Source organism: Nomascus leucogenys, chromosome 20 (assembly GCF_006542625.1).
Source record: "Nomascus leucogenys isolate Asia chromosome 20, Asia_NLE_v1, whole genome shotgun sequence".
In the NCBI taxonomy this organism is placed as follows: Eukaryota; Metazoa; Chordata; class Mammalia; order Primates; family Hylobatidae; genus Nomascus; species Nomascus leucogenys.
The window spans coordinates 65,381,785-65,387,761 of record NC_044400.1 but is presented as its reverse complement, the minus strand read 5'-3'; the positions used below and the strand labels follow the sequence as shown (position 1 = coordinate 65,387,761).

Sequence of the window (5,977 nt, the reverse complement as noted above, 5' to 3'; positions counted from 1 at the left end):
GACAAATAATTCATTTGGCTTCTAAGATATGTTAATGAGTTAAATAAAGTGCCCTAGATATATTTCTCAACTGGTAAAGAAAATTAAAAATGGCTGCCCCTAACTAATCCCTGTGTTTATATTCACAAACTTTTAATCACTTCTTGGTTCCCCTATAATATTTAGTTCTTAGTTAGTAAGGGTTTTGGTTGTCTTTTTTTTTACATGTCTTAACTGATCTAAAGAACTGTGTGAAACACTAGCTCCTAATTTGTTGCAATGTCCATTTAATAACAATCTGCTTCAGTTCTATCCCTCTGTTTGCATTTGAAAACAACATGTTGAGTGATGTATTGGAAATATGCCTAAAGCGTTGACAAGCACCAAAGAAGAAGCATCCAGTGTTCCTTCTGCAGAGGAGAGGGCATTTTCTGCTGCATTATGAAGGATGAATTTCATGGAGGGAGCACTATGTTAGGAATCAGTAAATTTATGTTTCAGTTTAACATGCTCCACCAACTTAACACGCAGCTTTGGGTAAATTTAATGTGATCTCAAAATGCAGAGTGTGGCTTCCATAAAACGCAAATAACTCTCCCTGCCTCAACTACTTGCAAAACTTCTATCAGGATAGAAGGTGTTTATAGATGTAAATCATAATGCAAATATTTCAAAAATATGGTTATTTTTATAATACACAATACAGATAAGCATCACACTTTTAAAATTAAGTATTTATATTATAGTTGTAATATTAAGTTAGCAGCTTGTCCTATTATTTCACAGTGCTGGGCAGAATAAGCAATGATTAGTGATTAATAAGCAATGATTTCATGATGAATGAACTCTGTCAATTTTGATGATTTGGTAACTTTATCAGTTGACCCAAGTATATATTTATTTGTGCTGCAGAGATTTCAAGATGCTTGCTAAATAATTCCCTATTGGTTTTCTTTGATATTACACATTAGCTTCGCTTTGATTCAAGAAAATCATTATCTGAGTGTTAGAATTTGAGAAATCCAAACAATATATCAAGTTCATAACATTATCCTTCCATCTTGATGTGTGTTAATTTTTCCTATGTAAATTATCTTTTCTCTCTTTGTGAGTCTGGTTGTAATTCTTTCTCCTTCGATATTATTTTCAGTAACTTACTAAATTGTTTAAGCAAACTAAGGAAACTAAAGGCCACCACGATCTTGAAATTTAGTTTGTGTAATGAATGAAGGATCTAGGAAGGGATTTATTCTTCATTGTCACCTATGCAATAGGTGTAAATGCCTAGTCAGGCATTTCATTTTTGAAAATTACTGACATCCTCTATGCCAAAGCATCCTTCACAGTACCTCGAAGATAGCTGTCACTCAGTTTAGATGGAGCTCTTTCCTTTTGAGGTACTTGATCTTTAGTATGTTCATTTATGCTTATTAAATTTTGAAATAGATCTTTCTTTTTAATTATTTTCCTAGCACTCTAGTTTCTTAAGGATTGCAAAATCAAATTCTCTTCAACACCATCCACTTTCCTGAAAATTTGTGTCTATTTCAACATAAAAGTCAAGGATATGACTATTTATATCTGATATTCAGTCTGAATGTGTATTCTCTAGAAATCTTAACATTTTTCTTTCTCTTGATGAATCCTAAATCATCTCTGAAATTTCCACTTTCTTTTGTGTTCTAATGTCATGTTCTTATTTCATTTGTGAATATAAACACTATTTCTCAGCAAACTAAACACTTTTAATGTTTTATGTAAAAGTTTATTCACTCTTTAAGAGAATTATAATTGACAGTCAATGTGTACTTAAATTTCTCTATGCTCTCATCGTATTGGTTGGATACATTGACCTTGTAGAGATATATCTGGAAGGATAATTCTCAATAAATCCTCCACTTCACTAGTCAAAATAATTTTCTGCTTGGGCACTGATGTTTCTAATGGTGTTCATTTTTTTTCTAAGACTGAGTGATTATAGTCATTTGGACATGGATTTCACAGTTTGTTACAATGGGACAGTTTATAAATAAGTAAATAAGATATCATATGCATCACAAGTGTCAGATGAAGTCAAGCAGTGGAATTGCAATTAATATAAAGAGATTCAGTAATGGAGAAATGCCAAACAATATCAGAAAGAAGCCAAATGAAATAAATTCATTTCCACTATACAAATGAACACAGCTCCAGTCTAGGATTTTACTCTATTCTGTATTTGTACCCAATCTAGACTTTCTAACCATAAAAGAGCCATAATTAAATGCAAATTTGTGATAGGTATCAGCGTGCCAGGAGAGCTACTTTCTTACCTTTACCTTTGCTGAAGTCAAAGATCTGCTTAATCTTTATGACCAATTATATGCTATTCTGGTAACATGTCTTGAATTGTTTCTAGGTCAAGTAACCAAACATTTTTTTCTGCACACCTTCATAATTCCCCAGAGACCATTCTGGCACATTAATAGTGATTCTTGATGCCCACTTCTATCCATTTCTTTCAGAAGCTGTATATCAACTGATTTTAATACTGCACTATACCAGCATAAAACATGCACAAAATTGCCCAGCTTGTATCAGGAAAACTTCCATTTATAATAAGAACTTTGCAATATGATGTATTTATTTGTGGCAAATACTTGGTAGTGATGGATACAAATTATATTTATATATTTAATTTTTTAAAGTAATATTTGGGGATCAGGACAACCAGAATCAGAACCCAAATACAAAGCATTGTGTGGAACCCAAGAACATATTTGATGGAATCTGTATCCATAAGCATGAAGAAAGTGGAGGCTAAAACTTGCCCCATGTGAGAAGAAGGCCTGGAAAGGTTTGTTGCTGGAAACCAGAGGCTGGAGTAGCATTCTTGAGCAGCTGTTTAAGCAACCAGTAATTCGCCAAAATGACGAACACAAAGGGAAAGAGGAGAGGCACTTGATACACGTTCTCTAGGCCTTTTAGAAAACATGGAGTTTTTCCTTTGGCCACATATATGCGAATCTATAAGAAAGGTGACATTGTAGACACCAAGGGAATGGGTACTGTTCAAAAAGGAATGCCCCACAAGTGTTACCATGGCAAAACTGGAAGAGTCTACAATGTTACCCAGCATGCTGTTGGCATTGTTGTAAACAAACAAGTTAAGGGCAAGATTCTTGCCAAGAGAATTAATGTGCGTATTGAGCACATTAAGCACTCTAAGAGCCGAGATAGCTTCCTGAGACGCGTGAAGGAAAATGATCAGAAAAAGAAAGACGCCAAAGAGAAAGGTACCTGGGTTCCGCTAAAGCGCCAGCCTGCTCCACCCAGAGAAGCACACTTTGTGAGAACCAATGGGAAGGAGTCTGAGCTGCTGGAACCTATTCCCTATGAATTCATGGCATAATAGGTGTTTAAAAAAAAAAAAAAAAAAAAAAAGGACCTCTGGGCTGTAAAAAAAAAAAAAAAAAAGAAAGAAACCACTTCAGGCCAGGCACAGTGGCTCATGCCTGTAATCCCAGCACTTTGGGAGGTCGAGGCAGGCAGATCACTAGGTCAGGATATCGAGACCATCCTAGCTAACATGGTGTAAGCCAGCCAAGCACGGTGACATGTACCTGTAATCCCAGCTGCTTGGGAGGCTGAGGCAGGAGAATCACTTGAACCTGGAGGTGGAGGTTGCAGTGAGCCGAGATCACGCCACTGCACTCCAGCCCAGGTGACAGAGCGAGACTCTGTCTCAAAACAAACAAACAAACAAACAAAAAAACCACTTCCATCCCTTGATTGTTGACCATAGGTACAAAGCTGAAGTTGTACCTAGCAAGAAAAATTTAGACACATCTACCCACTATGTTGATGTCCCCATACCAATTTTGAGCAGGACCTGTGACTCAACATTACAGATCTTGCAAAACCAAGAGATAATTGTTGTAACCACTGTCCAAGGTGGGGCCCCAATATGCCTCCTGGTGTTCATGTCCTTGTTTACTCTCCTCATATATTGATTAGGGCTGCCTTCTATCATCAGTGAGGTACTGTGGAAACGAGAGTGACGTCATACAAAATGCATGACATCCATCTTACTCTCTTTTGCATCACTCACACTGGGGAAGCCAGTTGCCATGTTAGAGGATACTCAAGAAGCCCTATGGAGAGGTCAATTTGCTGATAAAAGGAAGCCTTCTACCAATAGCCACATGAATGAGCTATCCTAGAAAAGAATCCTACAGTTCTAGGCAAGCCCTCAGATGAATATAAATATGGCTGATACTTTGATTACAAGTTCATAGGAAACCATAAGCAAGAGCCACCTAGCTAATCTTCTCCAGAATTTATGACCCACAGACACTGTGAGGTAATGAATGTTTACTATTTTAAATCTCTATTTGAATAAGGTATTCATTCATTTTCACACTGCTGATAAAGACATACTCAAGACTGGGCAATTTACAAAAGAAAGAGGTTTATTGGACTTACAGTTCCACATGGCAGGGGAGGCCTCACAATCATGGTGGAAGGTAAAAGGGACTTCTCACTTGGTGGTGACAAGAGAGAGAATAAGAGCCAAGAGAAACAGGTTTCCTATTATCAAACCATCAGTCCTTGTGAGACTTACTCATTACCATGAGAACAGTATGGGGGAAACTGACCCATGATTCAATTATCTCCCACCCTCCCACCGGGTCCCTCCCACAGCACATGGGAATTACGGGAGCTACAATTAAAGATGAGATTTGGGTGGGGACACAGAGCCAAACCATATCAAATAATTGTGTTAAAATTATCCTTAGGAAACAGACACCAAAATTAATTATTAGGTTAAGAATGCAGTTTAGTGAAACTTTTTTTTTTTTTAGAACTTGCTGACAAGGGTTTTGAGATAAGTATGTTTGGGTTACTCAAAAGGATAAGTAAGGGAAAAACATCCATATAAAGAAAACTTCAAAAGCAAATGAAAAAGAACAGCTAGACAAGGAAAAGAACTAGTTAGACACCTTAAAATCTTAAAGATAGTCATTGATTTAGCCTTTTAATTCAACCTAAATGATAGAACACACCTGTATTTAATAAATTAGAAAATACATTCATATAATAACAGATATCAGTTGTCCATATAATATGCTTCATGTGACTTGCTTTGAACCAATAGAAATAGCAAAGGGAATGGAAGGTACAAGATTATGGTTACCTGATTACATTGTGTTAGATTGTAGCACCTGTCTGGCTGAAGTCTCTCTCACCCTCTTTCTCCCTCTTTCTCTCTCTCTCTCCCCCCACCCCACTGGCTTCAAGAAGGTGGAACCCACACTAGGAAATGAAATGTCACTAGGAAATGAAATGTCGCAAGAAAATGCAGGTGGCTTCCAGGAGATGAGGATGGCATTTGACTAACAGTCAAGATAAAACTGAAATCTTCAATCCTGCAGCTGTAAGAAACTAAATTGTGCTAACTACCTGAACAAATGTAGAAGCAGATCTTTCCCTAGTTATTCCTCAGATGGGACTGCAAAATCCTGACCTTCAAAACCTGAGATAATAAATGTGTGTTGCTTTATGGCTGGTACGCATGTCACACTCAGCATTCATATTTAACTCCAGAGACACTGGGATTAGTGAGGGTCCTCCCTGAGACCCAGTTGTCTTTTTTCTCGGCATTTAATGGAATAATCTTTCGTGTCTTTCAGACTTTGGGCCCATTTGTACACTTCATTCCTGGTTTTCAGAGATTTCTACAACCAAGACCTCAATTCTTTTTCAGAGAATATTGCTGCTTATATGCTATCCATCTTCAGGGATTTACTTTCCACTAGTGACCCTGTTCAACTTGATTCAATAAGGGCAAGAATATTTTCTTCAGGCTGCATTCAAACTCACCTTTTTTTTCTCTGCAGCTGTAAGAACTCCCAGCTCCTTGGAGACTTTTAAGAACAAATTGAAAATGCTCTTATTTGTCTAGGCTTAGCTGTCGGCTAATATGCTAAGAGTGTATTTTATATTGTATTTTCATCAT

At 37.0% G+C, this 5,977-nt stretch overlaps 1 pseudogene; it reads left to right on the top strand.

Moving 5' to 3' along the window:
• Positions 1-2,884: 2,884 nt before the first annotated feature.
• Positions 2,885-3,370, top strand: LOC100583122 (annotated as a pseudogene).
• Positions 3,371-5,977: the final 2,607 nt, after the last annotated feature.